Source organism: Lissotriton helveticus, chromosome 1_1, assembly GCF_964261635.1.
Source record: "Lissotriton helveticus chromosome 1_1, aLisHel1.1, whole genome shotgun sequence".
Classification (NCBI taxonomy): domain Eukaryota; kingdom Metazoa; phylum Chordata; class Amphibia; order Caudata; family Salamandridae; genus Lissotriton; species Lissotriton helveticus.
The window spans coordinates 662,827,570-662,845,955 of NC_136057.1; positions in this window are offsets into that span (position 1 = coordinate 662,827,570).

The window sequence follows — 18,386 nt, forward strand, 5'->3', positions numbered from 1 at the left end:
CCTCGGAGTGTTTTTTTAAAGAATTTAACTTCAGACTCCAACCTGTCAACGCGTTTAGCCATATTCTCCATATTACTTAATGGCTGTTCAACATAAGCCCGCCTATACAAGTCTGGATCAGTAGTCATCTGCTTTTTGCATCTTTTTTTGTTTCATCAATAAAAGGCATCTAGGCTTTTTTTTCATCTTGTAAGGCTTTTATTGTCAGAGATAGTGTAGCCTTGGTCGGAGTTTGAGGATCCTCTCCAAGGCAGCATTTTTAGCAGAAGAGCCTTTCCTGGAAATAGCTATCATAAAACAAAGTGAATTGATTTGTAGTTATTCGAAGTAGACAGTTCTGCCCAAAACATACTGAGTGTGACAATTGTGAGGATTCCATTTTTTTCACTCGCAGGCAAGTCATCAACAAGGCTTGCAATCTCCAGCCTTCTAGCCAGAGTAACACATTTGCTTATTATTTTAACCTTCTTAATTCTCCCATAAGAAAGCATATCAGACTGACTTTATTATACTGAGATTTCAAACACTTAAGTAGGCTCATGTGATAGAGCCAGAAAATACACAGATGTCTTAGATATCATTCATCACAAAATGGACACCAAATCATCCAAAATCATTATCATATCTATCACTATTCATATAATTTGATTTGGCTACGCTCATAATATATTTTGCATAAAAAGGAAGAGACTAATGAAAACAGTGAACCAGACTTACATATAATAACTCCAAATATAAACTGCCTTGCCCTCCAACAAGTATCTCATTCTGATAGCTTTGCCCACTTACAAGAAAAGGATGCCTTTAAAGCCAGTGACATGGTTAGTCATACATTGCTTACCTACCAACCACTGTCTACTAAAATGTATGTTTAAGACTATGCAATTATCTTTTCTCTACGCTCCAGATAAGCTGGTTATGTGGCAATGGAAATTATTTTGGGGTGTACTTCTGAATAGAAGACAATTATTGGAGCATAGGACAAGAGCTGATTTCTTCTGAGTTACATTGTGTACAGTGTTGAACCTAAGGTATTTGATGACACTCCCCAGCATTAAGATCTCATTGGTGGAATCTGTTGGCTGGCTGAGGTGCTCATGAAGCTATAGGTGAAACAGTGTACTGGGGTATTCTATCACAGCCCGGTTACTATGATCTTTCCTGTGGATTTGGTAGGTGAAAGACACATGGGCCTCATGTTGCCTATGTATCCGCCCTTCATCCTTTACCAGACTGTATGAGGATCCATTTGTTTGCCATGTTATTACTAGCTAAGTTGGGCTATTTTGGAGAAAGCCAATATACAGAAAATAGATACCCATCCAGTACTATTGGGTATCCAAGTGAAATTATGAAACAATTGTATTATCATAGAGTCTTAGCTATATAAATATCTTCATTACCTGCTTCAAAGAAAGAAGAGATGAGGTGAACAGAACCTCATTTAGGCACATCTGCCAAGCTAAACAGAACCTGTCTGGTTCATATATATTTATAAAATTACATCAAAATACAACCATAAGAGAAATATAATTAGTATGTAGTGCTTCACTTTAAGTCTGTAGTCACTTTCTGTTTCTGTAGGCAAAGAAAGGTTCAAAGTGGCAATGTAACATGAACTTGTCCATATGAGGTCTCCTTTACGTACTTTGAATTTTGGCCATATCTCTAAGAGTCAGCCCTTAATTAGATGTTTGACTTTGAGCTACACTGCCTGGCTATGTTGATTACTTTGCCTGCCAGCAGGTAACCCAAGCTCCCTCACACAATGGGTCAATTTTAAGGGTGAATAGGCTTGTACCCCAGGAGAGGAAGAGCGCAGGAATCCTGCATATGGCAATTGCATTTATATTGCCTGATAAGTCTTGGAACATGCTCCCCTGAAGCACTCTTGGGGCAGATCTCAGTCTTCTTTTGAAATTTTCGTGGAAGGAACCAGTGTAGAAAGTTAGCTTGGCTTAAAGCTCTTAGGGGCATATTACCAACAACTAGCGATAATTATCGCTATGTTGGCTTAGCGGCAATATTTTTAACGGCGTGTTGTGGCGATTTTTATCGCTTAGGAGCCTTGCTATTATCAAGGTTTATCTCCTAAGCGTTAAAATCGGCCGAAATGCATGAATATCGCTATAAAGTCAGCAATATTCATGCATTACCGAGCTAATGCTCTTAGCCATGTTATCCACCTACCATTGGATAACATGGCTAAGAACTGCTCAGGGCAGGTGTTAGCTTTAGCAGATATTCACGCTTAGTGCGAATATCTCCAAAAGTTGGTAATATGAGATAGCGATGTTAGCGACTGTTTCCAGTCGCTAACATCTTGGCACGCCCACTTTGCATGTCATTAGTGATAAATATCTCTGACATGCAAAGCGGGGCCCAAGATGGTCGCTATCTCCTACTAGCTGTCGCTAACTGGTGTTAGTGACAGCTAGGTAATATGGAGATCATTTTATCTCCGCTTTCTTGTCTTTTAAAGCCAATAAATCCCTTGATAATATGCCCCTTAGTGAGCTGTAACCATTGACCACTTGATATCGCCATCTTGAAAAATCCCAAGATGCTGCCCAGCAGGGATAGGACAGGGCTGGAGTGATGATGTGCTATCCATGCATTGGGCAGAGATGGCCACTCTACTTTATACCATCACTTTAAAGCCCCTGCATAAGGGAGTACTTTGGGAAGTACTGGAATCTGTGAGACTACTAGCTATGTAAAAAGTACTCAGTGAGGAGCGAGGCTGACACGGCCGCATGATCCTTAGATCCTGTGGGACTTCACAGTTGTTGGTGTATGAGCCCAGTATGGGGTAGGAGCAGCCCCCAAAAAACATGTGCAGTTTAAAAAGAAATGAGAAATCCTTTGTAACTTGGACCTCATGAAAGCAATAACCTGCAAATGAAAGCATACCACAAACAGAACTGAGTGCCACTTAAAAATTTCCATAGTTGGTACACAATGTCCTGGGATGGCAAGAGCACCACAAAACGTTGTTTTGTGTTAAGGATCAGACGGGCATAGCAGTGGACCCCCAAGCACCCCTTTAGCAGACGCATTTCAAATTTGAAATTGCCACTATCAGTCTCCTGTTTACCTGAATACATGATACTGGGTGACATTTTAATTAAAAACAAGCACCAATAGAGTAGAGTCTTCTAGTCTTATGGTTCTATGGTACAGGGAATTTGTTCATAAGCACCAAAGCGACTTTTTATGAAGTGTACACTTAAAAGAAATCCTCATACAATCATAATAGGAACATTGAAATCTGTATTGCCAGTGGATCATTGCATTCACTGCTGAGTGTCATTGAGCATAAGTACCATCTTGAAATATGTTAACGTTGTTTGCACTGAGCTTTGAACTTGTTAACTATTATGGTGACAAAGTAAGTCGGCCTGAATTGTATTGACTGCACCTACAATTATGTATTAAGCACGTGGGGTAGTGAGGTTTTAGGGTATAGGGCATGCTGGTGTGCAGACAGTTTGAGATGTCGCCAGGACAGGGGTGCAGGATACATTTTAGAGGACTATCTTAACTTTCGGACTTGTCTTTAGCACGCACCCCTGTTGGTAGTGAGCCAGTTTAGAGGGTTTCACAATATTCATTTCCACATGTCATTGCTAGACACATATGTGTAAAGTTTCACACAGAATTTAGCAGTAGATGTAATGCAGTACTTTTTATTTTTTTATAAGAGAATACACTGACTGGACAGAGGTATGTTAAATGTTATTTGTTTCATTGATGAGTCTGTAGCCCATAGGACATCCCCTGCGTACATCCTGGAATGCTCTGTCTCACCACACTGGGGTCAAGTGCTAAAAAGTGGTACTTGGTTCCAAGTTTAGGGTTCTGCAGTATGGGGGCCCAAGGACATGATTAGGGAGGTAATCCAGCTGATTTAATTGGGACCCAGTACACTCAGATCCGGGTTCATGACAAACTAAAAATAGGAGACTTGTGAGTAATTTCAGATTGATTAAGGTTTAGTAACATAAGACAACCCTCAACCATGTAAATAGTCTGCAGCGTTATTCCAGAGGAAGAATAGTTTATATCTCTATGTATTCCATTAGAGAGGCATTAACAGGCCATAAGTTTGTATTCCATCCAGGCCAACCCAGCTTTCCACGCATTAAATTAGGCAATAATAAAACTCTGAAATATAATGATTGGAGACTTCAAAAGTGTTAAAAGGAGAGAAAAGATGGTTAATTAATGTAATTGTTGCCTTCATGTTGCCACACTTGAATTGGACAGATTTAAGGTCATTGATTGTAAAATGTGCCTTTTTGTTCCGGGTGACTGTAACATCAAGTTCTCTGAGTATCCTTGTGAATCAGTTCATAAAGCTCTTTTTCCTAAACCTGTAAAATCATCATGTTACTTTACCGGGATAGTGTGAGAAGTTAAACATTTTCATTATTCAATCTTAGATCTCCCTTTTTGAAAATGTTATTTTAGACATTTTCCGTCAACCCATGGAAGCTCTTTTTTGTCTGATATTTCATAATAACTGACTGGGGATTGGTGGATAAAGCCACAGTGGCAGAACTATATTGATGTTCAAGTGCTGCAATATCAACCATGTTGCGAGTTGTCTTTTATGGAGAATCCATCAATGTTTGATACAACCTTGATGTGAAAACTCAAGCTTTCATTTGCAAAAGGTAGAATTCAAAATTTCCAAAATAGATTAATCACTCTTGTTATGCAGGAACTATTTTGAGATAGCCTGGGTTTGCATTATTCTTGTCTCATTCTGAATATCTATTTTTCTTTAAGTGTTCGATAGTTTCAGAACTATCTGAACATCACTTTTGGTCTTGCCATTTAACTTTCATTGTTGAGGGGTCAGAATGTTTCTAAATGCCCTTGACAACAGTGTGGGAAGATCTGCTGGAAATTGTCAATCTTTGTGCTCCTGCAAAGCTGATCTTATTAGATCAGTCTTACATATTTGCTACATAATAAACCCCTTATACCTCCTTTTCTCGTACGAAATATCTTCAACTTGACCCTGAACACTATTTGTCACCCAAGAACCTTTGAGTTGTTAATTTCTACAGAAGTCCCTTTCACCACACTTACCTACTGACTCCAACATCAATCACATATAATTAATTGATCCACTTTATGAATGCAGTGCTATCCACATTTAGCGGCCTATTATGATTGCGGTTTTTCCGCATCCTCTGGGCCAGCGGAAGCCACCGCCGGCCCGGAGGATGCGGAACAACTGCAGCGGACCCACCAAAGACCCACCGCCACATTAGGGCAGGTCACCCCCCGAGCACACTCCCCGTGAGTGAGCCCGTCCCCTGGTGCCGCCTCTGCCCTGAGCTGTGCCCTGTGCCCTGCGCATCTCTGCCAGATCCGCTTCCACGGATCTCCAGTGCCTCCTGCCACCAGCTGTGCCCTTGGCTGGGCCTGACCGCCGGATTCGCTTGGTCCGCCGAGCTCCTGTGCCCCCTGCCACCTGCTTGCCTCGCCGCCGTTTTTCTTTTCTTTCCCCGCCGTTTCTCCCTAGCCCCCAGTGCTCCCCCCTCCTCGACCAGCCCCGGCCGCGTTTCCCGCCACCTCCTCGCCGCTGCCCCCCTGCGGCCCCTTCCCCTTCCCTCGCTCGCCATCCCCATTCGCCACCCCGCTCCCCCTCCCAGCGGCCCCTCCCTCCCACGAGACTACTTAGAGGCATCTGTGGCCAGTGAGGTGCAGTGACCACTGTCCCTCCGGGCAGGTCACCCCCCGAGCACACTCCCCGTGAGTGAGCCCGACCCCTGGTGCCGCCTCTGCCCTGAGCTGTGCCCTGTGCCCTGCGCATCTCTGCCAGATCCGCTTCCACGGATCTCCAGTGCCTCCTGCCACCAGCTGTGCCCTTGGCTGGGCCTGACCGCCGGATCCGCTTGGTCCGCGGAGCTCCTGTGCCCCCTGCCACCTGCTTGCCTCGCCGCCGTTTTTCTTTTCTTTCCCTGCCGTTTCTCCCTAGCCCCCAGTGCTCCCCCCTCCTCGACCAGCCCCGGCCGCGTTTCCCGCCACCTCCTCGCCGCTGCCCCCCTGCGGCCCCGCCCCCTTCCCTCGCTCGCCATCCCCATTCGCCACCCCGCTCCCCCTCCCAGCGGCCCCTCCCTCGCTCCGCCCCCCCCCACTCTCCTCATATGGCAGAGTGGCCAACGCGCAGCGTGCACGCGCAGCGGGCGCCCAAAGGTAAGCCCGTCTGCGCCCGTCCGTGCCTGGACCGCGCCCAGCGCTCGAACCCCTGGCCCCCGAGGACCCCAGCCCACCCGCCGGACGTACACCGCCGCCACCCTCAACGCACTCAACACCGGCCGAGTCCCGGGATGCTACCGAGCCACCCCGAGACGCACCCACGGACCCTTCAGCTGCCACGCCTGCAAGTTCACCTGCATCCGGACCTGCCCCGCACCAGCACCCGCCAAGCCGAACACCAGCAGCAACCACCTCAAGTGCATCCTGCTCAACACCCGCTCCGTCCACAGACACGCCATCGAACTCTGGAACCTCCTCGACACCACAGCCCCTGACGTCGCCTTCCTCACGGAAACCTGGATGAACGACTCCTCAGCGCCCGACATCGCCATCGCCATCCCAGAGGGATACAAGATCACCCGGAGAGATCGCGTCAACCAGACTGGAGGAGGCATCGCCATCATCCACAGGGACACCATCCACATCACGACCAACACCGACGACACCCTGACTACCGCCGAACACCTACACTTCCAGATCCACACCGACCCGAAGACCACCCTCAGAGGCACCCTGATCTACCGACCCCCGGGACCACGCACACAATTCAGCGAGGACATCGCCGACTTCGTCAGCCCGCCTGCCCTCCCCTCCGCTGACTACATCCTACTGGGGGACATCAACTTCCACCTGGAGAACAACAACGACCGCAACACCACCACCCTGCTCGACAACCTCGCCAACCTCGGACTCAAGCAGCTGGTGTCCACCCCCACCCACCTCGCCGGACACACACTCGACGCCGTCTTCTCATCCAGCAAAGACATCGCCTTCAGCCACGCCACTGGACTCCACTGGACGGACCACAGCTGCGTCCACTTCACCTTCAGAAGAACGACGATCCACCACCACCAGCAACAGGTTGCTCGAAGAAGCAGGAACAAGATCACAGCCGACCAGCTCGCCGCTTCCCTGAGCCAGCACCCTCCCACCAGCTCAGCGAACCCCAGCCGGGCCGCCGACAACCTCACGAAGTGGATCAGCAACTGCGCGGATGAACTCGCCCCACTGAGGACCCCGCCCAGCAGACCCGGCAGCAAGAAGGCCCCATGGTTCACCGACGAACTCACGAGCTCCAAGAAGAACTGCCGAGCCCTCGAGAAAGCCTTGAGAAGGGAGCCAACACCGGACAACATGACCACCCTCAAGCTCGCCACCCGGAAACACCACCAACTGATCCGCGCCACCAAGAAAACTGCATTCAAGGACCGGCTGGACAACAACGCACACAACTGCAAGGAACTCTTCAACATCGTGAAAGAGCTCTCCAACCCCAACGCCGGAAACAACGACATCACCCCATCGCAAGACCTCTGCAACTCCCTCGCCTCCTACTTCCACAACAAGATCGCGGACATACACAACAGCTTCAGCACTCAACCGACGCACGCCACGACCGAACCACCGGCCCCCACCACCACCCTCCGCGCCTGGACTCCGATCAGCACCGAAGACACCGTCCGCACGATGAACTCCATCCTCTCCGGATCTCCGACCGACCCCTGCCCTCACCACGTCTTCAACAAGGCCGACGCTGTCATCGCACCCCACCTGCGGGACATCATCAACACCTCCTTCGACACCGCCACCTTCCCGGAGAGCTGGAAGCACGCCGAACTCAGCGCTCTACTAAAGAAACCAACAGCGGACCCCACCGAACTCAAGAATTACCGCCCCATCTCGCTCCTCCCGTTTCCAGCCAAAGTCATCGAGAAGACCGTCAACAAACAGCTGGCCGCCTTCCTCGAGACGAATGGATCCCTCGACCCCTCACAGTCTGGCTTCCGAGCCAACCACAGCACCGAGACCGCCCTCATCGCTGCCACCGATGACATCCGAGCCCTGATGGACAACGGAGAAACAGCGGCCCTCATCCTCCTAGACCTCTCCGCGGCATTCAACACTGTCTGCCACCGCACCCTTGTGCAGCGCCTCAGCAACGTCGGAATCCAGAAGAAGGCACTGGAATGGATCATCTCCTTCCTCGACGGAAGAACACAGAGAGTCCGCCTACCACCGTACAAGTCAGAGGCCACCGAAGTCATCTGCGGTGTCCCTCAAGGATCCTCGCTGAGCCCCACCCTCTTCAACGTCTACATGAGCCCCCTCGCGGCCATCGCTCACCAACACAACCTCAACATCATCTCCTACGCTGACGACACCCAGCTGATCCTCTCCCTGACCAACGACCCCGCCGCCGCCAGAGCCAACCTTCACGCAGGGATGAAAGACGTAGCCGAGTGGATGACGACCAGCCGCCTGAAACTGAACTCGGACAAGACGGAAGTCCTCATCCTGGGCTCCTCGCCCTCCGCCTGGGACGACTCCTGGTGGCCCCCCGCCCTGGGCACCGCTCCCAAACCAACAGACCACGCACGCAACCTGGGCTTCATCCTGGACTCCTCCCTCTCCATGACCAGACAAGTCAACGCCATCTCCTCGTCGTGCTTCAACATCCTGCGCATGCTACGGAAGATCTTCCGGTGGATCCCCACCGAGACCAGGAAGACGGTCACCCAGGCCCTCGTCACCAGCCGACTGGACTACGGCAACGCCCTCTACGCCGGAACCACCGCCAAGCTCCAGAAGAGACTCCAGCGGATCCAGAACACCTCAGCCAGACTCATCCTCGACATCCCACGACACAGCCACATCTCCGGACATCTGAGAGACCTGCATTGGCTCCCCATCAACAAGAGAATCACCTTCCGTCTCCTCACCCACGCACACAAAGCCCTACACGATCAAGGCCCGAGCTACCTCAACAACCGCATCAACTTCTACGCTCCCAAACGCCATCTCCGATCAACCAGTTACGCCCTCGCCGCCGTCCCCCGCATCCGAAGAACGACAACAGGAGGAAGGTCCTTCTCCTACTTGGCCGCCAAGACCTGGAACTCCCTCCCTCCCGACCTGCGCCTGACCCAAGACCACCTCTCCTTCAGGAAGAAGCTCAAGACCTGGCTGTTCAAGCAGTAGCAGCACCCCCCCCCCCAAGCGCCTTGAGACCCTCCGGGTAAGTAGTGCGCTCTATAAATGTCTATGATTGATTGATGGCTGGTGGGTCCTGGTTTCCGTCTGCAGCTTTTCCGCCGCGGTTGGCTTACAACCGCGGCGAAAAAGCTCTAATAGGGTGGCGGTGTCTCTCAGACACCGTCCCCCATATTAGCAAGGGCTTTAAAAAATGCTTTTCCGCGGCGGGTTTTTGGCCGTGGAAAAGCATGTGTAACTTCACTGCGGGGGCCCACTACGGGCCCCCTAGGTGAAGGGGGGTGGGAGGTGCACATGGGGGGTATCTATGGTACCCCCCTGCATTTGTATGCAGAAATCGTCAGGCACCGCACAGTGCCTGCCGCTTTCTGCATACAAATGCAATGTATGCATTTTTACCATTGCGGCGGATGCAGCTTGAAGCCGCACCCGGCGCAATGGTAAAAATAGAGGATGTGACCGCCAGGGTGGCGGTCAAATCCTAATTGCACAGGAGGGATCTCCGCAGGCAATCCAGAAGTTCCCTCCTGCTCTCTGGTGGCGGACGGACTCAGGTCCGTCCGCCATCATAATCGGCCCCTTACTTTGGGTTTTTTGAGTCTACAATTTTCAGTTCACTGAATCTCTTTGCAGCATGAAAACCTATATTGATAATCCGAGACAGAATTTGACCTTTAACTAATTTGGTGAATTTGAGGCAGAGTCTCATGCAAACTAAGTAAGGTTAAAATCGAATAATACTAATGGCTTCTGTCATATCATTGGACACAATAATATTGTTTTTGTGCATGCACTATTTACCAAAATATTAAATAGTCCTCTAGATATTCAAAATCATGGTGGAAACTGCAGGGTGTGCTTTTTAAATTAATGCTTCTACTTTCGTCTTTTGGCTATATGTTTATTTTTTAAATACCTACAAGAAAGTGAAAGACCTTCATATGCAAAATGAAAATAATTTTAACAGAATGTTTGAAGAAATTGAGTTGGGTAAAATGTAAAAGTTAGCATCTGTTTCATTAACCCCTTCGCTGCAGGGTGTTTTCCCCCCGCTCGGCTCGTCATGAGGCACAGTGCAGCTGCACTCATGACGAGCGGAGCTCGTCACAGCTACACCCGTTTTGGAATGTTCAGCACAGTGGGGAAATTATCCTCGAGTGCAGCTCAACCGTGCCTCATGACGAGCTGAGCTCGTCAAGAGCATGGAAGAGGTTAATTAGTGATGATATAAAATATCATTAAAGAGGGGATTGATGGAGCAAGGTTGCACACGTAAAGTGACTTGCTTGTATGCAGCCCTCTCGAAAATAATATTAATGTACTAACTAACATGTTTTGTCATATTAATATTGCATTACACAACATTTTAGGTATCATGGGGAACCTTGTCAATGTGCTTTTACTAACTATAATCCGCTTGCATTAAAATGGCTGCTGCTACGCGGGATTTTCTAATGCGCTTGCGTCTGTCACACTCATGTGACATGATGTGTTATTTCGCTTGGTGGGAAACTTTTGCTTCTGCGCACTAGTACTAAGATGGCTGTTCTGTGTCCTAACGTGCAAGAAGCTTGCATCGCTGCTTTGCTAAGTTGTTCGTTTTGCCTAACCTTTAATGCAATAGTTTAAATGAAATCATGGGAATAGAGTAGAGAGAAGTGGTATACAGTGCATTCATTTTATTCTGTGTCTCTAAAACTGTTTCTTTTCTATTCTTGCATGTATCGTATTTGGGCCTAAATGTACCTCTGAACTTCATCTTTGGAGAGACTGCGCCTGTGCGAAAGAAACCCCAAGCCACTGAAGCTGTGGCATTGAAACAGTTTCAAATCTGACATGGATTGGAAAACACTATGAGAAGAGTGAACTCCTCACCCTGCCAGAGGAAGCTGAATTGAATAAATTGTTTAAATGTCTGATTGTTACATTCACTACCGGGCGGAATAAAAAGTACATGGGAAGATAAAGTTATGGGAGGGAACATTTAAATACATGATTGACAAGTTACCTCATATCAATATGGTGTGATGACTTCTCGTCCTTTGTCCAATAAAATTGTGGGATTCACACATTTGCAACATTGGGGGGTGGTACATTGACCTGGAAAATAGTATAACTAGGGTAGGCTTAGTAAGTTAGATTGTCCGACTTGTCCGAATAGCCGAACTGTCACTGACCCAACCACTCAATAGGTGATCGGGAGCTGAAGTGCTGGTGGAGCACTCTGTCAGGAGATTCGATAACCCAATCGGGGTTCTGGAGAGGAGTTTGATGACCCAATCTGGGTTCGGCTGTTAGCTGCAGAGATGGGTTTGACGCTGGCGTTGCACTTTAGCTGTGGGTGCCAGTCTTAGCCTGTGGTGGATCTGTCCTGATCCAATTTGGTCCGTAACCTGTCCTGATTCTGGTCTGCACCTGTTCTTTCCTGCTGGCACCTGCACTTTGGGATTCTTATCCTTTGATTCAGCCCGTGGCCAGGGTTGGTCATCATTCACCACTCTAGGTAACTATAAAGTGTGGGTTTGTCATTCCACTGTTTTCCCTTTCTTTACACACACTTTGTCTATGCTTAATGATATTTTTCTTTCAAAATTATTGCATATGTTGTTTTTAATCTTCATCATTCTAAATAGAACAAGAAATTATTGATTTTATGGTTTCAAATAATTTAAAGATTTACTTAGATAAAAGAACCTAAACTTTTCCTGAGTTTGTGGTTATTTATGAAATGCTAAATGTTATTATACTATCTATTTTCTTGGTAACTCCCTTGATCCTTTAGGACTATAGGTATCGGTGGCTTTGATTGGTAAGACAACAAATGGTATAGATCCTGAATGATAAAATCAAAATTGATTGAGTGTAGGTTTACCTTTTAAAAGTGAATATGGTTAATGGACCCAGGTGAGTATGGTAAACTGAGCAGGTGAACCCCCGCTCTATCAGTTAATTTGGTAGCAGAGGTAAGATTAGCGTTTAGTTAAAATAGGTAGTTAGTTATGTATTGATTATTGATTGATTATTGGTACATTGATTTTATGTATTAACCAAAACTGTTTGTACCTGTTTTATGTTTTGTCTGGAAACCCCGGGGCGAGAATATCAGGTGGTAAATGGAAGCCACTCTGTAGTGAGGTTACTTGTCCGAGGAAGTAAGTGCATGATTAGGTAAAACCGGAAGCACTGTTTTAGGGACTTTTCTGTATAAATGTGTGTATAATTGATAGCAAAGAGTTTGCTAGTAAAACTTTGGTGTGATATCAGCTAGAAAGGGTCACACTGAAGGAGTAGCAGGTTCTTCTGAGCTTGAATGACAGCAAAAGGGTTCGCTGGTGAAACTTTGGCCTTGCATCACCTAGAAAGGGTAAGCGCGAGGGAGTAACAGGTTCTCTGATGCTTGCGTGAAAAGTAGACGGAAGGGATCAACTTGTAGTGTATGAAGAGTAAACGGAAGGGAGTTAGTCGCAGTGAACATAAATTATTATAAGCGCTGCGAGGCCTCAGGGCAGTTATGCGCTATACAAATGCAATTTTTCATTTCATTTCATTTCATTATTTTCTTTGAATTAGTTACTCAGGCACAGTGGTGAATGTTGTTACGTTGTTAAATTAATGAAAATAAACATTTAAAAGTGAATAGAAGTAAACTCTTGCATTACCTTGCAAAGGAGGGAGTCAGTTGCCGAGCTGCGCTGACGTCACTTAGAGCAGCGCTGGTATTGGTTGAGGCAGCGGGTGTGTATCTGAGGTAATATTGTAAAGGACGGGTGAGTATAGGAGTGTAAGAATTTGTCTCATGAGAAAAGTCGCACAATTATTGGCTGGATTTATTTGAATTCTAATCATTAATTGGTCATTGAAAATAAGAAACGCATTGGTATTGGAGGTTTTTCGTAAACAAACTGGTTGTCATCACGAAGTAAAGCGGCATAAAATATATGTGGCATTTAGATCCAGGATTCATAGGAAATAGACCAGATAGAAAATATCTAGGTTTTGCTAAAGAACAGATGATTAGAGGGAGACCTTATATCATGTGTGGGATTATTATTCCACCACCGAATATGCCCGCATCATACATGATGGTTGAAAGGGGCTATCACACTTGCATATGGTTAGAAAACTGGATAGAATATACAAAAGATGATGGAATTTTGGCATTTCCAGAAAATGGTACCTTTAATGGTAGAGTTTTGTACAATTTAGGAGCACACATGAATGAATTAGATCCAAGACCTAGATTAACCCAATACGAGGCATTAGAGGAACGGGAAACAGAGGCTTTTGAACGAGATAGATCAAGAAGTGATAAAAGTTTAAATACATTTTATCCCAAATTTCCTAAAGAGACGAGAGATAAACAGATGAAACAATGGCGGCAATCCATGTTAGTGGAAGGATTATATCCTGTCCGAGCTTTAGAAGAACAAATAGGGAGTAAAAGTACAGAGAAACTAAAAATGTAATGACAAGTTCTGATACAGAAGATGATTATTTGGCGGATTTACTAATGAAAAATCCGCCACCTTATAATGAAGAGCAAAATCAAGTTAATCCACCCAATTTTGTCAAGATGTGGCTGATCCAACGGATTCATTCAACCCGCAACAAACCATTCTCCCTAGCAATCTGACCATGACATTTTCTGAAAGGGAAACCGAGATTGCTTTAGGGTTAACGAAGCGGGGGAAGGCCCCAGGACTGGATGCAATTCCAGTAGATCTTTTTAAAGTAAACACAGGCCTCTGGGTACCTTACCTAACCCGCATTGCAAATGCTATAGCCAGAGGTGCACGTATTCCACAGACCTGGAAGGGGGCGGAGATTCTCCCAATACACAAAAAGGGTGATAAATCTATCCCAGGGAACTACCGCCCGATCAGCTTAATTGACTGTTTCCAGAAGGTATTTGCTCGCATTCTTCTGGCAAGGGTACATGGATGGATGGAATTGGAGGGAATACTGTCTCCTCTTCAGGCGGGATTCAGATATGGCATAAGCACTATTGACCAGGTTTTACGGCTTTGCATGATTTTCTGGAAAGTCGTTTTACTTGGCGGGGGTACCATCTATGCCGCTTTCATAGATTTGAAATCGGCTTTTGACCTGGTGCCGAGGGGGAAACTCTGGCAGGTATTGAGGGACCTTGGTATGCCGGGGGACTTGGTCGAAATGATCATCAGATTACACCAAGACAATTTTGCGAGGGTGAGATGGGGGGCCAAGGGGCAAACCACAGACGCATTTCCGGTATCACGAGGAGTGCGCCAGGGGTGCGTCCTTGCCCCTACCCTCTTCCTACTCTATATAGACCAGGTTGTCAAATTTTTTAAATCGATCAATACCGATGCACCATCCCTGGCGGGAACGAAATTCCCAATGTTGATTTTCGCCGACGACACCCTCCTCTTGTCTAAGACCAGGGGAGGGTTACAGCAGGCTTTAAATCATTTTGAGGAATTTTGTAATAAAAATGGTCTCCAAATCAATGTGGGGAAAACCAAGTTCATGGTTTTTTCTAGGAAAAAACCCATACGTAGTAACGTTCAATTGAACGGGGTTAACCTGGAACAAGTCGACAAAATGACATACCTGGGGGTCACCTTGGATTCTCGCCTGTCTTGGGACCCACAAATAGAGACCCAACAACTGAAATTTGCCCAAATGACTGGCTGCCTTTTGCGTGAGCAAAAGAAAACTATCACAAAAAGGGTAGCCCCTGCCCTCCAAATTTATGATGTCAAAATCAACACAGCTACACTTTATGGGGCAGAGCTCTGGGGCCATAAGGACCTCACTAGACTATATAGAATACAATGTAGGTTCCTACGTAATTTGGTGGGGTTGCCCCAATCATCCCCACTGATCCCACTCTGTCACGACATGGGCTGTCCACCAATAACCGATACGGCCAGATTTAGAGTGGTGTCACTGTGGAGGCGAATATGGACATCTGAGGACTTGGAGCTCTTCGCAAAGGAGCTAGCCGAGGTTAAAGCTATGGGGGGCTCGGAACGCATCCCGTGGCTTCGCTCAGTGAAAACTAGCCTGTGTGAAATGGGGCTTAGTCATTTATGGGTTTCCCCGGGTATTAACAACTTTCCATCAAAAAAGGAATTTAAGTGTTTATTTTGGGCCTCTACCCGTATGTCCCTGGTCCAAGCCTCCAGTTTGGTGAACTTGACGGGTCGTTTTCTAAGCTTTAAACAGGACTCTGTACGTGAAACATACTGGGATCTAATCACCAGACCGATGGTCAAAAAGCTTTACCATCAATTTCGGGTGGGGTCCCTACCCCTGAATTCCTTTACCACATCCTGGGATAAGTCATTCTCTAACATATGTATATTTTGCTCAGGATGTAGGGAAACTGAGGGTCATTTTTTGTTTGCTTGTCCCCAATATTGTGTACCCCGTTCAAAATGGTTAAAACCTATTTTTAAACTTTTGTCCTGCAGGAAAGCCTCGGAAGCTATATGGGCCCTAAAAACAAACACTTCTAACTTGATTGTGATATGTCTTGCCAAGTTTTTAGGGTGGGCTTGGGCAATAAGAGCTAGAAGGATGGCAACTGTCTCCCGTCTATAATGTATCACGTGCAAATTGTGTTTCCAATGCATGGGTTGTTTTTATCTTTTTTATCTTGCTGATGAAATCTTTATAATGTCTGGTTTTTCGAAAACATAGTTTAATAATGTCTTAACTGAGGGATATTTCGTTATATCTTTTATACCCTATTTAATATATAGATACACTCCGTTCTTAATGATTTTGTAAAACTGTGGAGTTTTTTATGAATTGTATTTGTCATCGTGTTTAATTTGTCTTTTATGATTTTATTATCGAAATAAAGACATTAAAATCTGAAATCTGAATCTGAAGTTAATCCTAGTGCTCCGTTCTTAAAGCCACCTTTAGTTCCACAAGTGATACATGAGGCATCATTAGAAAAAGTGTTACAGGAAAAGGAACGAGAAGCAATAAATAAACAAAGAAATTCGTTAATTCAGAAAATTACACAGTTAAACATAAGTCCTGAAGCCTTAACGATTCAAGTGACTTTAGGTCCTGTTGTTCCTTTATATGGAAATAAACAAACCAGCCCTAGACCTCCTGTTCTAACCACACCTGTAGTGCAGCCAAGAAAAGAAACATTAATAGTGGATGACCAAGCATGTGAATGTGAGTCAGAAATTTCTTTGATTGATTTACCTATAAGAGAACCAGTAAGTAGCTCAGCTAGGAAAACTACACCTGTAAATTCCAGAGAGGTACAAATGGAAACTTCCTCAGGTACGAGAAGTGCTACTGTAATTACCCCAAAAGAAATTGAAAGATGGTCTCGTGAAATAGAGAACCAAAATCACAGCCAAAGACATTGGATATTTTTAAATTAAGAGTTGAATTGGAAAAGGTGATTGCTGGGAATGTGGGGTTGGACCGATTAAATGCATTAAATGAAGATGAATTGTTGTTTATATGTCGAAGTATCACTCAAAATACAAAAACATTTCATGAAAAGTTAACGAGTTTTCCAAATGAAATGGAAATTGATATTGGTAAATCGAAAGTGTTACAGAAACCATATCATGCATAATTTTCTGATAAAGATTTAGAAAATATGAATGTGTCAGGTCGTAAACTGCGGATCAAAGAATTGTTATCATTGTTGCAAAAATGGGGAGATTTAGATAGATGGAAAGCTAGATGGATAAAGAAAAAGGAAGAAGCTCAAGGGGAAAGCACTGCATCAGAATATATGTTGAAAGAAACAGAAAAAGTGGAAAGATTGTGTCCAATGAGAGAAGTGCCAGGTGGAGGTTATGTACATTTCCCATGGTCCCGACAGGATATTTTGTCATTTACGCATGATTTCCCAAAACTCAGAGAGAAACCTGTAGAATGGTACAGGCAGGTCGAGAGATTTGTAAAAGTCTCAAAAGTGTTGTTAAAAGATCTAGTTTGTGTCTGGGCTAAAACCAGAAATTTCGCAATGGATTAAAGATCATAAGATCTGCTGGCAGGCCAAACCTATTGAAAAAATATTCAAATATGCTAAATATTGTGAAGATGAATTGGACAATAAGCGAAAGAATTTAGAAGAAAAAGTAATGTGGGCACAGGTAAAATTAGCAGAGCAACAAGAACTTCAAATGAAACATATTCAGAACCAAGGAGATGGAAATAGTAGTAAACCTAGAGGAAAGTATAACCGAGATGAAGCTAAAAAGAAATGTCCTTGTCATGGGTGCGGCAAGTTGGAGCATTGGAAAAACGAGTGTAAGGCTGTAATAAATAATAATGTGCAAACTAATAATTTGAATTCACAGACGCAGAATGAGGTATCGAAAAAACAGCAACAACAGGTAATACAAAACCAGTTACCATTGGCTCCTATGCCAAACGCTGGGAATCAGCACACATACAGTGTGGATACCACAAATTGGGAAGGAAGTGGTAAAAGAGACACAGTGACACTCAAATTTCTTTTGAGTGACTCATACTTTGATAAAGACAGTTTCTGACGGTGCCTGAGAGGGGAGGACGAGGAGTGCATACTTGGCACATCCTTGCAGGTGGATCAGTCAGGTCCATACATTGAGGGAAAGGTTGAAGGAAATGATGTTACCTTTCTGTTGGATACTGGCGCTACCCGTTCTACTGTGAGAACAGCAGATGTTCCAAACCTAACCCTCTCGGAAGAAGCGATCCAAGTAGTGGGTGTTTCTAATAAACAAATTAGTACCCCAGTTACAGAACCAATGGAAGTCAAAATAGGCAATTTTAAAGAAATGCACACATTTGTTGTATGTGACTCCAGTCCAGTAAACTTGTTAGTTAGGAATTTGTTGTGTAAAATGGATTGCACTATCTTTTGTACACCAAATGGTGTTGAAATTCAAACCCCAGATGAAGATGGAATTTATAAAAGTATGTTAGCAAAACAAGGAACTGAAAATAAAAAGTTTACTTTAGAAGACTTGCCAAAAGAATTAAAACATTCGGTAGATCCTAAGGTGTGGGATTTCATGGGAAAAGATGTAGGATTAATGGCAGATGTCGATCCGGTAAAAGTGACAGTAAAAGAAGGAGCAGTTTACCCAAATATTTAACAGTAC